General features: G+C 37.1%; 1 protein-coding gene across 3 annotated transcripts in view; it reads left to right on the top strand.

Moving 5' to 3' along the window:
* Window positions 1-22430, top strand: part of ESRRG (estrogen-related receptor gamma) — a 238845-nt gene that overhangs the window by 68367 nt on the left and 148048 nt on the right. The gene's annotated exons all lie outside the window — the stretch shown is intronic.

The raw sequence follows: 22430 nt of genomic DNA, 5'->3' as shown, positions 1-22430 counted from the left end.
ATATTTCAGCATGTCCAGTGAAACAAACGTTTCAGCTTGGAGATAGAGAAAAATTATTCTTTTCTTTGGGAGGCCTACCATTTAGTTTTTGTTTTCTTATGTGTGTCTGTACATGTGTGTGTTTTTGTAGATGTGCATTTTACATACTACATTTAGATTTTTCTGTGTCCTCTTCAGAGAATAAATTAGAGTTTAAAATAAATATGATAATTTTATAAAGTAACAAAGCAAAAGCATGGTAATCAAAGTTTGAAAGAAAATTCAGTTGATTAAATATTTAAATCTATAGCTTCTGTTGCATCATAGAAATATGCTTTATTCCTGGGGTTTGCCCCATTAATTTGAGTATTTTGTTGTTACTGGAGATCCCCTACTTTGAATTTCTAAATCCACATAGACCTGAGGGTTAATTCACCAAGAATGAACTAGAGCTTCAGTTGAGTGTGGTATTACTGTATCTCATATCTTTTCCTGGGTTGTTCTTACTCTAAGATTTTTACTGTGAACAATGTTACAGAAAGATGAGAGGATCAGATTATATTTGAGTACATGGAATTTACCTTGTATTTCTCTGCCTCTTACTTGTCTGCTAAGAACAAAAGAAGAGCCTCTCAAATTCTTCTTCAAGTCTTCAACTTTCCTCTTCCCTTCAAAAAGAGCTATAAACAAACAAGTGTATAACTTTACAATTAAAGCCTTAGGAAGAGATGACCAAAATACGTGGCCACATAAAAAAATAAATGAAAAAAAAATAAAATGAAAAACAAGTTGTCTAGTAGGATGATTTTACACACACATTTACACACACACACACACGCATCCAAAAAAGAAATGGTAGAAAGTAGATACACTGTGACGGTGCGTGCATGGAGAAGATGTTACGTCGGTGAATAAAAATGAGGATGTGGAATACCTTCTATTGTGTAGCCTTTGGCACTGTTAGGATTTTTCACAGTTAACAAATTTTACCTTTATAATGTAAATTTTTAAATTTATAATGTAAAACTTGCTGAATATTTATTAAGGTCCTCCCGTTTGCCAGGCACTGTTCCAGGCTCCAGTGGTTCAACAGTGAAAAAGACAGACCTGGTTGCTCTTGCTAGAGAAAACATATGAAATTGCCAAAAAGACAATTTTGATAAAGAAAAACACAAAAATAAATGAAAACCCCAAAACAACCACCCGACCCACACGACAGTTTTCCTTTTAGTAAGTACAATAGTGACAGCTTACAATTTTGAGGTGGAAAAATTTATCTTGTCCATTGCCTTAAAACCCTATAGCAGAGTAACAAAAAAACAAAAACAAAACAAGCAAACAAAAAAAAAATTACCATATTTCCAAATGTAATGATAAGTGATTGACAATCAATTTTTGGTCTTAGTTATACTTATATTGCTACTTAGTTTGGCTGTGGAGACTCAAACTAAATCTATGCTCATTCACAGAGGCACAATTAAATGTGGTTTCATACCCTTGAAAGTTAAGGAAACAGTTTTGAAAAGCAAATTAATTTTTTGAAAATGCTGTAAAAGTAATGTATCAATGAAACCTTTGTATGGTTGTGTCTTAGATATAGATTTTATTTTCAAAAACTAAAGTACATGGAGTCACACCTCCATTTCCAGGAAGACAGAAGTTTTTGATTAGTTTGATTTTACTGCTGTAATGCACTCAACTATTCGCCCTTCTAGGTTTAAGGAGGAAGAAAATATATTTTCCCTTAAATAGTTGTTCCCATTGTGGTTTTGAGCAGGCGCAATCCTGAAGGGGGTAAGAGTAAATGAAGAGGTGTGAACTGTGTTTAATTAAACACTGTTGGTGAAAGTAAATGGGACAGAGCTTATCTATAATTCACACCTCTTCAGTTGCTGTTATCAAGCCTTTAGAGGATCTGTTTTCAAGGGAATTGCTGCTGTTGCTGATATACTCAAATAATAATTTATTTTCCTTTACATTCTTATGCTCACTTTGAAGGCAAAATGTCAGTTCTGTAAGCGCCGACCCTCCATCCCCCCAAAAAAAATAGAAAGGATGCGATGGTTATGAGTAAATATGGAATTTTTTTTCTTTTGTACTTAAAAATGCAGTGAAATATTGCATTATGTCCTGCATATAAATGCACAATTATGTTTGGCCATCTCCTTGGCTCAAGACTTGTTTTCTAAGCCTGAAGAGAATGATACCGTCTTGAATGTATCTTTATGGATGGAGAGGGATTTCAGTCCCATGCAGTATGTCAGAGATCATGATGAAGTAAATCTATTCAAATGTAAACCTGTTCAATTCAATTACCAGTCCATAATAAAATTTGCCGCTACAACCCCCGTGTTGACCACAGCAGTCCATAAAGGCTGATGGCACAGCAGGTCTGGAAATTGACAGAGAAAATCTATTTAAACAAAAAACCACATTAGTTCTAGAATCCGAAATGAAATCAGATTTCAACAGCTTTGATGGAAACTATCTTTCCTTTAACTGTGTATTTTTATTCAGCTAGTCAAATCCATCATAGATAAAGTGTTGCTGAGCAAAATGAAGAGGTTTTCATTAAAAAGGTGTTTTATTGAAAAATGAAACTTACTTTAAAAAAATGTTAATCCTTTGCTTTAGTTTTATTGACTGGCATTTCTACTAATTGAGGCATATTACTTTGAGAAGATATCTGAGTCCTGGGGAGAGTGAGAAAGGGGAGCAGCGGGTAAATAATTCCAGTTGTATCCCACTGTGTATAAAAATTTTTATAAGATACGCCTTCTCATCAGCCAACATCACAATCATATCTGCAAGACCTACGTTTGATCTCTGACATACTGCATGGGACTGAAATCCCTCTCCATCCATAAAGACACATTTAAGACAGTATCATTCTCTTCAGGCTTAGAAAACAAGTTTTGAGCCAAGGAGATGGCCAAACATAATTGTGCATTTCTATGCAGGATGTAATGCAATATTTCACTGCATTTTTAAGTACAAAAGAAAAAAATATTCCATATTTACTCATAACTTAGAATTTTTGAATCAAAAAACTGCTACCAGTTGAAACAAACAAACAAAAAAACAGTTGTGTTGGAGAAAACACAGTGCCATAACAAAACTTCAAGAAGTAAGTCAAGTAAATGATAATTTGTTCAAATCCAAGTGATGGTACCATTCAGCCTCCTGAAAAATCCTCTTTTTCTTTCTCTCTGCGCTACTTTGCTAGTAAGCGTCACGAATGATGGGCCAACATTATTTTTTCGGCATTATACCATACTCTATGGCAGAGAAAACCCATCTATTACATGATATCTGGGCTTAACATTCCCTTTTCATTTTTTTCAGGTATTGCTTATTTGAAGGAAAAAACGAGAACTAATCAAGGTGTACCTATAAATCTGGTCAAGATTTATTTTTATTTTGATCTCTCTCCTTGGTTATTTAAAGGCTATTGCAGGACATACTGTTTCAGTTTTCTTACTGTCAGTAGCAAATAGAGACAGTTTATGAAAGCAATAATTGTTTTATTTAGGTATAGAATTCACCGATCAAAGGACTGAAGGGCGTTTTGATATTTATTGGCACAATGGGTTTCACCTTGGCAACTCAAGTATTTTTCTTTTACTCTTGCAGGTGAGCAAAAGACATATTTATGCACAACATTATATTCTCCAGCCAGGCAAGCCTCCATGCCAAAGGGTAGCTGAATCAAAGCAACCTAGAGGGCCGGTTTAGTTCTTTCATGCCAAGAAAGTGTGCTTTTTACTTCGCCTTAAAAAAAAAAAAAACTGTACTTAACATTTCTAATCTTCGGTTTCATCATCTGTAAAATGATGATACCAATAATAGTATTTTCAAATAATGTATTGTGACTTTCCAGTAAGACCCTGCACGTTAAGTGCTGTAATGTACCATGTGGCAGAGAGTAACAACCAGATCAACATTAGCTGTTGTTCCCAGAGACAGTAAGAGTTAAGTTTTACGGACAGATTCTACCACCTCCTAGACTTGGGCAAATTAGATAACTCTTCTAGGACTCACTTGCTTTAGCCTGTTTACTTGCAAATATGGGGCTGAAGATAGAACTTACCTTTTGAGTTTTTTTGTGAAGATCAGGAGATCTAATGTAGACACAGGGTCTGGTTAGCAGGGGACACTCTCAGCTAGAATCTGGTTACTGTGTATATCATATTGACCTGCAGGACTAACCCAAGTTCATGTAACATTTGTTATCCTTTGGACATGTTGATGGCCTTAGGGGTACTTCCCAAACTTTTTGCAGAAGTACATCAATTAGTGAAAATTAATGAGGAAATTTATTCTTTAACAGCTGACCTTAGGTCAAGTGAAGAGGAACAGCATACAGAGTAAAAAAGGGACTTCAACCCACACAGAAAGTTTCACCAACAACACTGCAGGTGAAAAATACTTTTAATTATTGGTTTAACTTCAGAAAGGAGAATTTACTCCTTTGTCTTAAAAGGATAAGGAAGAGGAGGAGGAAAAGTAGGCTAAAGGAAAAAAGGCAAATCACACATATTTGAAAATGTGCAAAAAGAAATATAAAGCTTCTTCTAACCTCACAGGTACATTGAATATTTGTGGGATTTTTTTCTGTTTTGATTTTTAAAGACTTATTTTTAGAGTAGTTTTAGTCTTACGGCAAAAATACATTCCTCTTGGAAGGTATGGAGATTTTCGTACCCAGGTGCTTTGAATTTTAAAATTTTGATATCAGAGCATAGTGGAGGAAAAATATCACAGGATGGAAATAAGTTTTAATACATCTCAGCAGATATTCATTGCATTTCTTCCGTGTTCCTGGCAAAATATTGTGCTTTAGCTTTTGATTCTGATCTCTTCATTACCTAATGCTATAATTTTAAGGAGGTCTGTTTGGCTTTGAGTTTCCATTTCCATATATGCAAGGGAGCAGTTAGACTGCGTTCTTTTTCATCCCTTTGATTCTACAATTGTATGTTTTATGGAAAATGTAATGCCTATAGAAGTACTATGCGATATATGATATAAAGATACTTATAATATGATGATGATGATAATGATGATATCAATGAGGTTGGAACTACAATAGGAACTACAGTTTGATAGACAATAATAGTGAATTGTGCTATTTTGTAAATTTTGCCTTAACTGAAAATTCTTTGGGTGTTTTTCATCTCTCTAGAAGAGCAGAAAGTATGTTATTTTTTGTCAATGTTAATAGATGTAAGAGTTGAAAGAATAGTACAGCAATTAATAGGTATTTAAACACTTAGGAACTAAAGTATTGATTATGTATTTCTGCCAGTGTTTGAAAAACTTTTGCTCTATATTTCCTCACATTTCGTACCATCTCTTGTCAATATATTGAAGTGCAGTCAGTATAGTTTTACTTCTGTGGGCACCTGAAACCTCATCACAGATGACTTGATAGCTCCCAGTCAGATTTTATATGAAGTATTGTTATTACATTTTTAAAATAAAAATATCGACAACAGTAAGAGAGGAGAAAGCAAGCTTATATAACTTTAAATGTTTTATTAATACTTCCTCCAGGGGAAAAACAAGTCATTAAAACAAGCAAAACAAATAGTATAGATATGTGTTGTATTAATACCTATTTTTGATTTTCATATTTAATCTCTTTAAAGTATTTTTCTATTACGAATGTGCTCAATGTTATGTATGCATAATTTCCCCCCTATTGAAAAGTCTAAATAATATAAGTATGAAGATTTCAGGTAGGCAATGTAAGAAATATAGTAGAATTACCAGTCCTCATGTTCAAGATAAGTAAAAGCAGAGGTTGGGAATTGGCATTTGGAATCAGCCACCATTCACATGGAAAGAGTTTAGGGTGTTAAGGTTTAATTATCACGTTATAACCCCACCTAGTATAGAAAAGTGGAACCCTGGTGTTAGTTTCTCATTAGTCAGATAAGGGACCCAAACTTCAGAGAGTTTTAGTGACTTGCCCAAGGTCCCATTGCAGGTAAAGTGGTGATGGGGTTAAAAGTCAAGTGTGTCATATTCCCAGGCCCATCCTGTCTCTATATCCAACTGTGCTGCCACCTTGGCCAGACAGGAGGACTTTCCTGCTCCACACTTGGGTGGATTGCCCACATCTCAACACAGAAGGTCAGGAGCGGTCGGACATACTCATCTGGGGGTGCAGGAAATGGGAAAGAGTCCCGGAGATCCCAGGAAGCAGCAGGGCTTATGGGTCTAACAAGGGGGTTTGAGCCTAAGGTATATATGTAAGTGACATTCATTAGGAACGAACTTTTCCTTAGGAGTCTGATCTGAAGAAACCAGCCCTCTCACCTGGAGTTTGATGGGACTGCTGAACACACAGATGGTGGTGGATATCAGTCTAGGAAAGGTCTTTGAGAGACAAAGAGCAGGCTAGAGGGTTGCACTGGTTGTGAGATGGAGGAGGCAGTGTGTCACGAGCTGTGTAGTCAGAATGGCAAGACTGAGGGCCTGGGTCTCAAATGGGTCATGTCATCTACAACCAGCTTAAATTCTTTGGCTTGAAAATTGTCTCAAATCCATTAAAAATTGCCAGTCTCCATAGAATATAGAAGGCCCCCATCTTTTGCTTTGGCTGGCTTAACGTTTAGGAAGTTGTTGAGTGGAAGAAATGGTAGGATGTGGAGATGGGGCTACCTCCTTGTCCTCCACATTAGCAGATTCTTTGTCCAGAGGCCTTGCAAGGCATCCTGGGCTCTCATCACAGCCCATAGGGTATATTTCCTATTTCCACCTTTCATTTCAGAGAAGGCTGTGTGTGTGTGTGTGTGTGTGCATGCACACATAGATATGAGAGAGAGCACAGATTATACATTTATTCATTTAGAAGGCATTATATCCCTCTAATCAGTTGTCCTGAGCCCCTAGGATATAAAGAAAAATTATCCCACAACTGTTTAGCTGCAACCACAGCTTGAGTCTTGATTATAGATGGCAGTGGGAACTCTGAGAGTCTTCTGGGTTTACCCTATCAGCAGGAGTAGCAAAGAGCAACTTACTTGTCTAATTACCCTTCTGTTTTGTATTTTCCATTTTAATAAAAGGTTCATTTAAAGGGTGTAGCATTTTCCAGGTAGGTTCTCTTTAAAAAATATAAAGCTACTCAGGTCATTTAGTAACAAGTGGATTTGTTTTTGCTTACTTAAAGAGCCTGCTTAGTATAATATATCCTAACAAAATATCTTTTGTAAAAACCTCTGAAGAAGACATTGCCAAGGTGATTTTTTTTTCCCCTCCAGTCTGATATCATTATGCTTCCAAGTCGAAAACAGAAATTATTGGTAGGGAAATTTGGGTTCCTACTGCCTTCAAAAAGCAGAACAAAGAAAAGGAGAAAGCTTTAATGGTATTCAAGGAAAATATTTCTGTTAGATGACAGTTAATAGAACAGCATTGACCTCATTGGTATTTCCTGCACTCTCTGTTGTAATATTATCCTAAGAAGCTCCCTCATTAATGCAGAGTATTAAACAAAACTCCTAAGTTGAAACATAAGCAATAGCAAAGAGCACCTTCTTCCTGAGCTTTGTCTTGACATTAAGCCATTTGGGAATGTATTTAAGGTGCCACAGAAAGTTACCTCGTGTACAGATTCTGCATTACCAGATGCTGGGTTTTTTTCATATTTTATTGGAATGAAACTTGAATGTCTGTCTCAAAACGAAGAGCAAAGATTTTAATAGTAAGACTAATAACATATTCTTGAGTGCGTCATATGCATTAGGCTATCCACTAGGTGCTTTTGTTGGATTTTATTTCTTTGTTAATCCTTCGGATGACTGCCAGTGGTAGTGCTCCCCCATTTCACGGAGGAGACGGAAGTTTAGAGAGATTACGTTACTTGCCAAAGTTCTCACAGTGCATAAGGGAGTCTGGATTCTGTAGTATGTATTCCGACTCTACTGCCTGCATTAGAGTGCTGCATTTGTTTAATGTAGTTTTTCTTTATGAACTGTAAAAATATTCAGGTATATATTTAGCTTGGGATTTTTCACAGGCTATGGGTATTATGAGATATGGAGCTCTTAAAATATTACTTAAGTAACCACCCCCTCCCCACTTTTTATTTGTTTTTTGATTTTCGAGCAGGGGCTCACTTCAGTGCTTTGAGTCCTTTCCTAATGTCCACAGTGAACTGTGTGGAAGGCAGTAAGTTTCCCAGCCCTATGAGAGGTATTGTAGGGACAAGTTCAAGTATCATGTGAGGATTAGACTGGAATATCTTTCGTGGCAACTTCCTATCACGAGATTCTTGACATCCCAACATAAACTTTGGAATAACTTAATAGTTATAAACTATGTGAATAAATATCAGCAATACTTAAGTTATTTAATTCCTGGGAACCCTATTTCAGGGGTCTCTTTTTGTCAAATACTATATAACATCTTACTTAAATCCACATTGGAGCATAGAGGAAAATTTTGACTTGTGTTATAGTTTTATTCTCTGGCTAGTTTTTAGAAAGCGAACTTCAGAACCACAATTCTTATAAAGTCATGCCTTTGCAGAGAGGAATGAATTTGATTCACTGACTCTGAGCACCACATACCTCAGTTGTTTTGAGGATATGGCCGTAATGTGTCACTGGGGTATTATAATCTCATCCATTTTATAAATGGGGAAAATTGAAGTACTAATGTTTTAAAGATTTGTCCATGATTCTGTATATAATCCATGTGGGTTTTAGAAGACTATCACATACTCCCTGTGCGAGCCTGCTTTTCTGAAACAATTTCATATATAATTTTAAAAAATCACAATTGCATTAGGAATGAGGTAGATGGAATCTCATGCGAACTAACCAAATGCAGCCCTAAGAATTCTTTCAGCTGAATAAATCTACCCTCCCTGCATCTGTCAGAGGACAGAGAGAAAGACTGAAATCATAAGAAACAGCTCTTCTAGCTCCCTTCCTCCTGATTTAATTGGAATACTATTAAAAGTTAATCAGTTATTTGATTGTCCCCATTTGTCATTTCCATTTGTGAACTTGAAATAAGGAGCCAACATTTATCTAATATGTTACACATTTTTATTCCTTTTGGATTATAAACAATCCCCAATGGATTTAGCCCCAAGGGGGGGGGGAACCTGTTTCAACATTTGTTCAGGTGCTGGAAGTCTAGTGACAGCAGGGTAAGGGGGTGGGGTGGGGACCAAAGCCATACAGGACTCTCTGGAATTTTTTTTCCCAGCAGCCTCCAGAGAACAGATTTTTGTTCCCTGCCACCAATACATATATACAAGTATGTCAATGTGGCATCGTGCTTAAAGTTAATGAAACACACGTTAAACTTATTACATTTGAATAAGGCCCATTTAATGAAGTGCCTCATGGCTTTATTTCATTTCTACCACATTCCCAACTTGATAGTTACCTTTCTTGTTAAGGCTATGCAGAGTTCTACTCCATCTGTATTATACCAGCTATTAGACATGATTTTGTTCATCCCTAAGTCCCCCTGTTCATTTCTTAAGAGATTATTCTGTAGTGCGTTCTCTCTCTCTCTCTCTCTCTCTCTCTCTCTCTCTCTCTCGCTTAGTAGGTTGAGGAGCCACCAACCAGCTTCCCTAAGGCAAGCTGTCTGCAAAGGAACAAGCCAGCTGGCTTGGCCAAGGTTGATCGATGATGAGAGGCAGGCTGGGTTCCAGGTTCACAAAAGCCACTCAGTGGAGAGTAGGTCAGCGGCTTCCCCAAAGCCAATTAGCTGGCAGAAATCTGAGGTGCCTGGTGCTAGCCAAATTCCCTGAGCCTGATGGTACTAGTGGGGAGTCCATCCTTGGGCTTCCTGGTGAACCAGACTTAAGTGAATGGCAGATTGTGCTTTTTGAGAGCAAGTGTGGCTTTGTGTCTACTGGAATATCAGGGACCTGCCACTCCCACTCAGCATTACCTGAGTAGAAGGCATGGACCAGGCACAATAACGACTGACCCTGAGCTGTGATGGACTTCAGCTGGTGATCCACGTCGCACACTTGTTTTTACCTTACTTCAGCTTAGATGCTTTTTACAGTTGCCATGAATATGACTCATGCCGTTAAGAGAATAATATGGAAATGGTTTTGGAAGCAGGAAGCATTATGGAGACCTTTGATACGAGTGTTAGGATTTCTACTATTTTAAAAGCTCAAATTCTAAGATGCCCATCTCTTAGAGATGACTGTCCGTGATGACATTGGAACTACAGCAAAACACAAAGGGAAAGTTTCTAACAATTGCCCTTTGGCTAACCTGCTTCTCCAAAGATTGTGTTCATCTAGGAATACAACCCCTCCCCTATTTTTCTCAAATATTATGTTTTCATCTATTAAAAGTCTTTTCCACATAGGCTGCTTAATCATAATTTTAGTATGCCTGGGCTATTTTACTAGAGTTTTTAGGTGTCCTGGGGATGTGGGGAATTTAAGGAGTAGAATATGTAAACGTGAGGTCATTCACATTCCCCAGTTTAACTTAATACATGCTTCTACTTAGATTTGGTTTCTGTGCTAATTTCCAGTTTTGCATCTCAGTTCCAGCCAACAGGTTGCCCCCTTAGGAAATCAAGTTCATTTTCCCTGGCCCACCTCTCTGTTCTTAGCTGTTAGTTTTCCTTGAGACCACCTGAGCCCTTCTTTAGTGGCTTCTGTCTGGATTGTCCAATTAATATTCCCCAACTAAGCTTCTCCCTCACATAGAACTTTTTGGGCACACACAACTTCCTCTGGAGCGCCCTCGCCTCCCCACTACCCTTTTGAAATTTTTTTGTTCCAGCAGTTTCCTCTAAAAGACAAATGTCTTCACAACTCTACCGAGTTACCATTGGGTGATTCCCAAGCTTGTGACCTCCATAATTATCCTTCCTACCTCTACCTCCCACGGATTCACCTTTCTGTTCTCTTAGACATTTGTCTCCAGGCCTATTAAGCTCTTCAGTATCAGCATTATCATAATCATTAGTATATTTGAAGCCAATTAAGTGGCAATTGCTCTGACCTGAGTCAGTCTTAGGTTATTATCAATTCATGCATAACTTGGAGGTATTTGGAAGGAAAGTGATTCTTACCTTATGGTTTGATCTGTGCAAATATTTCTATCTGCTTTGATAGAAATACATCCTGTTCTTTACAACATCTAGAGTTGAGGTGAGGTTATCCCTCCCAGGAATAATCCAAATATTACACAATCCAAATAATAGACATTTTTAAGACTGTCTCTGAGCTTTTGTTCATCCATCCTTTATTCACCCATTCAACAAATAAATGTTTGGAGGGATGGTTCCATACCGTTCACTTTATTAAGTGCCAGGGATTAAAGGTGAACTTGACAGACGAGTTTCTGCCCTCATGGAGTTTATGATCCTTCATAAGCCTGATTACTTAAAATTGTATAGACTTTACCCCTTTCTGAATTTCACCAGCATTCATATTGTTTCATAAAATTTAGCATTTTAACTTCATGTTTTCCACCAAGGGAAGTAGAGCATAAAGACAAAGAGAATGGACTATAGGATCACATGAGTCTGTGACTATTGATTGAGCCCTTGCAACGTGCCTAATGCAACTGAAGAATTCAATTTTTAATTTAATTTAATTTAATTTTAATTAAATTAGTTAGCCCCACGTGGCTGGTGGCTACCACATTGGACAGTGCAGAGACAGAATCTGGGTTCAGTCCAAACTTGACTACATGCTAGCTGAGTCATCTCAGTCAAGTTACTTTACCTTTTGAAGCCTTATCTATAAAATTGGCATTGTAATTAGCTGTGCATCAGAGGATTGTTTTGAGGCTTAAATGTATTAAATATGTAATAATATATGTATTATCTTGGCACAGTGCTTGGTAAACAGCAGCATTCAGAAATTATAATATGTAATTATTAATTTTAGTATTCCATTCTTCATCTGGTGTGTCTCATGGAGCAACGTATAAACAACTTGAAAACAGGGACTATGTTTCTATTTCAGTTGTTCATGACATCTAGCACAATACTGATCACCTAGCAGATGCTCAAATAAAATATAACTGATTCTTTTCTTTTTCTTAGCCTACCTTAGTATGCATTCAGTTACCTTTTTATAACATGGGTGCAGGAATAATTTTTTCATAAATAATGATTTTTAGAAAAAATTCATATATAAAGTATTAATAAATTTTCTTTCATATGTGCATGACCATGACAATTATATTTCAGATATCCTGTTTTATTGAATTTATACTGACTACCTTGACAGTATAGCAATTGTTATCCTAAGCCCAAAAAAAGGAAAAAGAAAAGAAAGATGAGGAATGACATTGTTTTTCTTCTATCATCCTCATAGACATTTGGTAAGTTAGTGAATATAAATGAGATAACTAAGACTTATTTTAAGTAACATGTATAAATAACTTGCCCAAGATAGGCACCTAGTAAATGGTAAAGCCAGGATTCAATCTGAAATTCTCTGACTCTGAACCCCATATGCTGTTCTGATATTTCTAATGAAGTCTTTGGGTTCTCCTCTTAATTAATCTTACTAGAGTGTCAAAAGGTGAAATATTATTTAAGTCACATCGAAGCTGCTGTTCTCTGTCATTATTTCCTTTTGTGAGCAAGGAAACCTTTATTTCGGGGAATGGTTTTGGTGCTGGAGCTGTTACAAATTCCAGAATCATTCCTTGCTGTAGACATTCTAAAACAAGAGGGCTATGTAATTACAGGAACATTTTCTGATTTCTGTAAATATTGCTCTCTGCAGGATCAGAATACTATTTCTTAAAATTTCTGTGTAGTGCATTTCTGCCTTTTCTTAGAAATGGTTGGAACAATGTTTGAGTTGTTCGTATTTCTGAAGAGCACTCCTTCCATGTAGACTGTCACAGCCTATTGTTTAGTGGAAGATTCTGCCAGTGCCCAGCATCTGTCCCCGAGAGGCTGTCCAGGTTGTTGTCTGATGAGTTCATTTTCCGTTTGTAGCATCACTTTCATGCTCTTCAGTCAACAGGTCCAAATTTGTGGTCTGTGAACAAATGTATTTCTCAACGATTCTGTATGTGCCCGTAGGTCTTCCCAGAAGCCATTAATTAGGGTCTGGAGGGGATAGTGTAGAAAAATAAAGCTTCACTAATGGTGACAAAGTAAAAGGAGCAGAAATTCAATTCAAACGCTGAGTGCCTAAGAAATGTTAGAGAATCTCCTGGTTATCTCGCAAATCTTTAACTATTTGGTTATGTGCTCCAGCAGAGAAAATCTATCACAAGTTTTGTTAAAGTGGGAAAGAACAAAATCCCGCAGCTTTTACAAGTAATTCTTTCTCTTTTAACGCCACTCGGGAACTGGCCTCTATGAAAGTTCTCAAGCTTATAAAGCTAGGAATTCTTCCCTTCCTCACCTTTCTTACTTAACTTGGCAGTTATAGAATCTAACCAGCAGCCTCCGTTAATGCATTGATTTTAACTGGAAACCCAAAAGGAGGCAGTGCTGTAGTCAGCTGAACTCTTAAACAGTCCTGGGAGACCAGAGTCATTTGCACATTGGAAAACAGCTAATGGGCCAGGGGAGCAGAGGTTAGTTGCAGGGCCTTACTGCTCACTGTCGCCTTTCCATCATGGGGAGAGAGCACTGATGGAAAGTCTCCTAAGCCACCTGTACTGTATTCTTTTTCTTTTCTTTTAAAATTTTTTTTTAAACTTTCAATTTTCTTTCAGGGCTGGATATATCTATATCTATATCTATATCTATATCTATATATATATAGATAGATAGATAGATAGATATAGATATATTTAATTCAAGGATGAGGAAAATGATAGGAAAAATTATAACCATTAATTTCTTCTCATATTGCAAAGTTTTAGTAGATAGTATGATATCCTACAAAGTCATGGGTTTAATAGATTTGAAAAATGAAGAGAATACATTTGAAATTATATTACAAACACATCATTCTACATAGTGTATTAAGATCATGGAATTTGCTAATAGACAGCCAGAGTTACTCTGTCATCAGTTACTGGTAAGTTTCTTAATGTCTCTAGCCTTAGTTTTTTCATACACATCATTCTACATAGTGTATTAAGATCATGGAATTTGCTAATAGACAGCCAGAGTTACTATGTCATCAGTTACTGGTAAGTTTCTTAATGTCTCTAGCCTTAGTTTTTTCATCTGTAAAATAGTGATACTAATAAAATGCTATCCTGCGGAGTTTGCTGTGAGGATTAAATAAGATAATGTATTTAAAATGCTTAGCACAATGTCTGACAAATGAAACTTCCTCGATGAATATTAGCTATTATCATTATCATCACAATTATTTTGTTGCCTAAATGTTTAGAACCTTGCCTAACTATAACCAAAGACATATCAATTCTGCTTGGTCTCATATGTACATCTTCCTGGCAATTTTTTCCCTCCAAAATGACCGAGTGCTATGTTCACAGCAGGCCCCAATTCTCTTCACAGAGCTTGTTCTCCATGGCTTGCTGGGGTCAGAGGTCCCCGATAATGCTCTGTGTGACTCCGGCCCAAGATCCCTTCCTGCGTGCAGGAGTTCTGCAGGTGACAGGTGGGGTCAGCAAAACCTGCCAGAATTACAGAGACCCCTCTGTGGATTGTGGGGGGACAGCAAGAAAGTCTGTCATGGACCAGAAACAAATGACCTTGAGTCCATGGAATCACTTCTCATCTGGACATTGCTAACTTTTCCAAGGTATAATTTGTGACTTTTGTACATGCTAATATATTTGTTCAGTTCTAGCATTTCGAATTAAAAAAAAAAATGAGTTACGGGCTTTCACCTCCACCTAGACTATTTAACAACCATGCTGTCTCTTAAAAACCATTTGTTGTTGTTGTCATTTTTGTCTCTAAACAACTTGAGTTTAAAGTTGCAGGTGGCTGAGAGCCTGTGAGTGCTTAACTCGCCTTCTCACGTTCTGCCTCAAAGACATTATTCCACCTGAGGAAGTAGAGTATAAATTTTCCATGCATAGGAGTTGTTCTCTTCTCTTCTCTCTCCTTCCTGTGCCCCTACCGTCCACGCCTGGACTGACTGCAGAGCATCAGATAAATGCATGGCACCTGTTTGCTATAACACTAGTTTTGTGCCTGCACTGCCCTTCTCATGGCAGTGGTGGAGAGAGAGAGAGGAAGCAAAGAGAAAAAGGAAGGAGGACAGAGCAAGGAGGTGAAACCAACAAGGAGAAAATAGGCTTACACAGTGCAGATGACTTAGTTCTCTGTTTCTCTTAAAACTTGCTTTCTTTAACACACTTTCTGTTCTTTTTCTGCATATACAATTGTAAACTGCCAGAATACTGACGAAGACAGAATGATGTTTTGAAGCTTTCTCTATAGCCCACCAACCCACACCCCCATTTCTCTTCTAAAAAAGGAGGAAATGGATCAATGCCCCAGTTTGTCCCTTCACTAGTTGCATCCGTAGGTCAGAGACTGTCCCCCATGGGCGGTCTGCTTACTCGGTGGATGCACTGCCTGGCGAGCTACTCTGCACCGGCTTCTCTCTAATTCAAGTACTTGCTATGAGTAATTTTTAAGTACCGGAGCTTAATGAAGTTAGAAAAAAGATATGGATGCAGTTTGTGAAGATTTCAAATTATTTGAGTTTTTTCTCTAGGGAGAATAGTAGAGTCTAGAGGCATTCTGAATTACTTACAATGTATTCTATTTTGTTCTTTTCAAAAATTCTCTTTTAGTAGTGAATCACTTTTTTAAAAGCCCACTGCCCATCTTTCCCTCCAGGAGAACACTGTAACTCTTGCTTTGCAAAGTGGCTTTCTGGGAATTTATCTCTTTGAATACTGTTATCTAATTAGAGAGATGCCGGTGTCTTTCTCACTGACAGTTTTACCCTACAGTATCCAAGAGTTGAAAGTAAAGTCACATTCATTCAAAATAATCTGGAGCTCGTACATTTGGATGCTGATCCCTTCCACCAATGCTTGGAGCTCTATACCTCAGAGATACCGAAATGAGCAGGAAAAAAATGATCTATATACTTCTGTGTAGATCTATGGAGTGAATTTCTCTGGCCACGGGTGGTTTCTGTTGACCAGTAAAATGCTGGCTAATACCTTCTGTTAGAGATCGGAGTAGCAGTAATTTGTCGTCAATAGCTGTAATTAGGTTTATCTACCCTTTTAACCAATACCATAATCTTTGCCAAATTGTTATTGTTTGGAGCTGTTCAGAGAAATTCTGGAAAACTATTTTAAAGATTGATTTCAAAGCAGTTCAGACCTTGAGGGATTCTTCCTTTTATCCATCCCTTATTCATTTTCCTCTCAGATATTCAAATGCTTTTTCAGAATAAAATGTCATGAAAGCATGTCATGTATCTGAAAAATAATTAATATAATTGACAGGAATGTCGGTTTTCTGCTGAGGTGTGTTTCTCCTAATCCCACTGTGCAATCTTTAATATTGATCCAGTTGTTAGGAAATCTTGTCACTCTCCACTCACCATACCTAGGCTAAATATTTTCAGGACTGAGGATCCTGAAACTACAGCATACTTACATCTGTATTAAATAAATCATTTGGCATAAATAGGTTTCCTTTCACTTATGTGCTGGGGCATTGTATACATAACATCTATGTGTGTAAGAGGTATATGCATCATGTATACAGTACTTGCCCGGACTCGACAGTTTATTCATTGTGTACATTGCATATAATATTGCAAATGGCACATCAGAGTGTTGGAATCTAGGCAATAGGAGTTCAGCACTTAAAGTGTCCAGGTTGCACCTGAACTAGCTGGAGCCTGCCAGCCCCTGCAAGCCCACTGAGAGCATCTGTCTCGCCACCACCTTGCTCATGCTGTCTCCTCCGCAGGCCCTCCGATTCTTCTGACTATGAGCATAAATCATCCACCTGTCAGGAGCTCTTGCTGCCTGGATTATGCAATGTGCCTGCCTTCATTTGGAGGTGGTGTGAGCAGGAGATTGCTGCAAATGGTTTGCATTCATTTTAATGCCATCCTAGCATTTCTTTAGCTTTAATGAGGGGATTAGGGTGGTGACAATGACTTTCAGAGACAATGAAAGTCTTCAAGATCCTGGAATTTGCTTTGTATGTTGGGGATAGCTCAATTTGAGATCTCTCTCTCTTCTTTCTTTTAAATCCCAAATAAACCCTTGCTTTAAACATTTAGGCAAAGTAACAGGATATTACACAAAGCCAGCTGTCTACAGCTCTATTTATTGGCTTTATAATAGTTCCCTCCAGCTGACAAACTTAAAATCAGTCAAATTTATTGCTGATCCTCACTTAGTTAATTTAGCCTTCTTTCAGGGGTTGACTCTACACATATTGGGGGGTCCTTTTCCTCTTTTTTCTCTTTTGCTGCCTTTTCTTACTCTGGAATTTAAAAAAAAAACACCTAGAAACTTCAATAATTTTAGCTTCTCTAATTGTTGACAGAAAAGATGAATCATACTTTAAAAAAATTATCTTTTGTGTTTTAAATTTTAATCCTCTCTGATATATTTAGGATAACATTTATTGCAAAGATCGAGATCTCCCTCCCTGACCACCTAAGGTATTAATTTTTAATTAAGAAAACTCTCCAGTCATGTCAGCTTTACATATATATGATACATACGAAAATGTGAAATTATCATTTTATTTAATTAGTAGGTTCTTTTGGCATATTCAGACCTCAGCTCAAATGAGACATAACTATGACTGTCTTTATTTGAAATTTGGAGAATGACAAAACAAAACAAAAAAACAAGCAAACAAACAAACAAAAAAGATGAAATTGGGAGAATGACAACTCAAGTGATTTCCCACTTTGGAATAGCAAAAGGGTTTCACAAATGCTGTCATCACATATAGATACCTAAGTTGCATACATTAGATGAACCAAAGGAAATGTCACTTTAAAAATGGGACTTGTATCAGGGAACTACCAGCTGAAATCAGGGTAGTAAGACACGAGGTTATGTATGTTTTGCAATATCTTTTTTAAATGCTTGGAAATAGCTTAATGTAGGAATATCAATGAGTTAAATCATATGGTAGTATACTAGACAGAGTACGTGTTTTCTAGAATAAAAGATTCTTTTATTGTCACAGAGCCTGAGATAAAGGAGGCTCCAGATTTAAATTTCTACCAATATTTTCTTTCTTAGACTCTGGGACCTCCTGCCTGTGTCTGTCTACTTAGGGTGGTATGCAGGGACCTCAGGAGTGATAGAATGACCGTTCTTGGTAGCTTCCTGTCTCCTCCTTCTATATCCCACCCTCTTTCCCCCTCTTCCACTGTCAAAGTTGAAGAGCTTCCCAGTTCTCTTCGGGTACATGTGTGTGAATTTTATTAAAATCTGGGACACTACCATTCACAAAGAATAAACACTTTCACATTCATTTCACTGTGTGTGTAAATATATGTGTTATATAGGTATATATAATACATGTACCTATGTGTATTTATGTATATTTCACTGTGTGTGTAAATATATGTGTTATATAGGTATATATAATACATGTACCTATGTGTGTTTATGTATTATATATATATATATATGATAAAGATACACATGCATGTATATGAATTTTATATATACATACATATGCACATATGTATGAGTATATTCTTTTTGAGAAAATGCCTACATTAGGTTTTTGTATTAATGATGCACACACTGAGATTTGGTCTTCATGGGGAGGTGTGGGGACAAAGGAAGAGAACTGAACAGTGCTCTAGAAAACCTGGGCTTTTCGTAGCATAATTCTTCATAGCTTAAGAAATAATATTTTTTCCCTCAACAGTAATGCTTTTGAACATCTTAGTTACACACAAAATTCTTTAATGTGTTGAAATGTAATGAAAACATCTTTTCCCTGTATTCAGAAAACAAACACAATTTACCAAAGTAATGAGCAACCCCTCACATCTTGAAGTAGGAGCTTTCTCTCTGCTATTAACATGTTTACAGATTTTCTTGTGCATTGAGGAAGTAGCTGTATGGAGACATAGTTTGAACATAGCAACTTCCTGTGGGTATTTTTGGGGACACAAATGGCCTCAGTGAAAGAAGCATACAGAATCTGAGTTCCACACTTGGAAGTTTATTAGGCAACTAATAACAAGTTAGCCTCCTACTCTTCTGGACAGTTTTTAATGTGATAGAAAAAGTATAAGTTTTTCTTTCTTTCTTTTCTTTTCTCTTTTCCCCTCTATGGTAACCTGATGGTCTCAGCTTCCTAGAACAGAAAATGTGTTTCATCATCATTTTTTTTTCTCGTCACTGACAAATTTAAATTTATGTATATTTTTTTAAAAAGAAAACAGGAACAGTTGAAGAGATAAATGCAACACAACACTGACAAAATCTGATGAAAAATCTCACTCTTTTATCTATGGAGAAATTAGGTTTATCATCAGGAAAGCATTCTCTTTTCATTTTCTGAAAGGTGCTTTTTGACAGACCCTTTGCAGTGGACGTCACACTCACAAAACATGCTGTCACAGGGCTATTTGAATATGGTGACAGGCTCATTATCATGTTGAAGACTCCTGACAACACTGCAGAGGGGAAATGGACAGGGCTGCCAATCAGCTGTTGAAAAGACTGTGGTTGAAATAGGGTTTTTTGTTCTGAGAACAGTAGTACAAATTGACTGCATTAATTCTTTTTATTATAGCCGTGCACACTGTAGTTAAGGACTCGGGAGGGTTTCCATTATCAACCCCTGTTTTCAGCAGGTTTATTAGCTGGCTATAAAAATTTGTTCCCAGCTGAAATTTGGCAGAGGTGGAAGCCTTTTCCTATAAGATTTAATTGTGTGTGTGCGTATGTTAGTTTTATTAATATTTTAAAAAATGCTAAAATTAAGTTTGATGAGCAGGTAGACAGGACTTCCAAAGTCTTACTATAATTCACTGATCATTCTATGTTGGAAGGGAAAAATAATTCAAGCTGATAATCTATGATTCTGATTCAGGGCATTGAAGACTCTCTGATAACAGAGAATGAAAGAACCTGATAGTTACAAACCAAAATTCACAAAAGTGGCTGTCATGAAGCAAGTAGTTTTTCATAGCACTTTCTTAGTGTTTGTTACCTAATTCTGACTTCATAGTAGACAGGCAACATGTGCTTGAAAGTCAAGTTATTTCCCCAATGTTCTCAGTGACTTGACCAGGATTTTGCCTATAATGATGATGTCAGAATATTCATTTTTGTGGAAGAAATTGGCCTAATAAATGGCTATGGGTGGCCTCTTTAAAAAAAAATTTTTATAAGAGAAGAATTAACTCACTAAAATACCTGAAATGAGAACATTTTCAAGTACTGGTTGAAGCCAACAATAGACAACCGCGAGACTTGTGAATTGGCATGTTTTTCCAACTGTGAGCCTTGTGACTGTAGGTAAGACTTGGTATTTTATCTAAGTCTCCACCCCAAGGGCACCTAAAAGAATATCATTCAATTCCGACCTTCATGTAAAGCAAGGGTATTTCTGTTCATAAGTTTTGCATAACTGTTTCTAATGATCCCTGTTCTGTTCACCACCTACGTTACTTCACGGTGGTAGGACACTTCAGGAAACCACAGGAGGAGCATTAATTCTCCTCTGCCATTTGGTGGATTGCAGCATTTACACACTTGATTAGACTCTGCTCTGGTGAAAAAAAAGTTGGCATTCCTATATAAGAGCCAAATTCTCACCAGGGAGTGACTTAGATATTGGAGCTAATAAGTCCAATAGGAAAATTTTACTCATCTTCCAGAGTTACTCTGTTCTGACTTCACTAGCTAACTATGCCTTAAATTTGCCTCTCACAGTAGTATCATATATCCATATAAACCCAATGAGCAAAATTATGTGGCTTCTAAACATTATGTCAAAGAAAAACATAATCTGTTCTTCCCATTTCTATGTTTAATAAACCTAAACCCTGAGATGGTCATTTTCAGCTCCTGGGTTTATGTGCTGGTGCTTTCTGGCATCCGAGTTTCACTCTTTCCTTATTCATTGACTCATTCCACATGGTGTATCCATGACCTCCTTTGTCCCAAGTAGTATTCTAGGTGATGAGGATGAACAGTGAACAGGAGCTTAAGGAGTTTACTGTCTAGTCGGTGGTGGGCAGGGGTTGATGGTAGCAGCCAGGTGACATAGGAGCACATGGGGCATCTGTCATGATATTGTGATGGGCAATGTGAGAGCTGAAGAACGAGCAGATCGTAACTGGTAGAGGGTGGGGGGACATGGAGCAGATGTTCCGAGTGGAGAGGTCATTTGATGCAGAAGCTCAGAGGTCCACAGAGTTTTGCTCCTTGGAGGAAATGGAAGTTGCTAAGAATAGCTAACAGGTCACGGATGGAGGTTAGTTACGAGTGATGAGGATGGAGTCAGGGACTAGATAATGAAGGAGGCAGAAAAACGAGTAATGGTTTGGACCTTGCCTGAGGTTACTGAGTTTTTGTAGGCTTTATTCTTTCATACTTTGGATCACATTAGATATGTGTTTTAGGAAGAGCACTGTGGCTACAGCTTGGGGGATGAATGAGTGGATGACAGTGGTATTGGCATGAGGGTGGGGAATGCCTAGACTTGCAGTCATTTTCAGAAGGAATTTATTCCTTTCCTTCCTAGTTTATTTCTATGATTTTTCTGTCCCAGAATTTTAAAATAGGAATTTTTCTTCCTATGATGGCAATAATTGGGCCCATGTGCTCATTTGTCATTTTCAGAAGGAATTTATTCCTTTCCTTCCTAGTTTATTTCTATGATTTTTCTGTCCCGGAATTTTAAAATAGGAATTTTTCTTCCTATGATGGCAATAATTGGGCCCATGTGCTCATTCATATACTTCTCGACTCCAGAAGTAAGACCATAAGGGCACTTACTTCAAATTGGCTTTTAGTTTGAGTCTTTAAGAGTCGATCCTGTCACTTTCAACAGAGTTATTTCTATTTGCAAACAGCATGTTCACTACAAGTATAGAAAGGGCATGAATTAACATTTGTGCCTATAGACTCTTATGATCCTTTCTGGCTCTAAAAATCCACTATCCTAATCATGAGGATATCATACATGGATTAATCAGAGTACATCTGAAGAAAGTACACCATCAGGCTGTGGTTTATTGTGCAGTCATAGTTTATGAACATTGTAAAATAACATTGTCATAGAGGAATATATAATATGTTTTCCAGAGAACCATACCTATGCCTTTGTGAGGAAATTAATTTTCATATGATTGCAAGCACACCTCACACTCTGGAAATATAAAAAAACAGCATAGGAATATTTTCATTTTCCTAATATTTTATTTTTCGGGTGGTCTAGAGTTGTAGTGTCATTTTCCCAATGTTTTAAACTTTTATCATCAAGTACACGGAAACAAACAAACAAACAAAAACTTCTTCCTGATCCCTAAAGCATATTATCAAATAATAATTTATATCAACAGGACC

Source organism: Galeopterus variegatus, unplaced genomic scaffold (genome assembly GCF_000696425.1).
Source record: "Galeopterus variegatus unplaced genomic scaffold, G_variegatus-3.0.2 Scaffold2069, whole genome shotgun sequence".
Taxonomy (NCBI): domain Eukaryota; kingdom Metazoa; phylum Chordata; class Mammalia; order Dermoptera; family Cynocephalidae; genus Galeopterus; species Galeopterus variegatus.
This window is presented reverse-complemented; position numbering and strand designations above follow the sequence as displayed.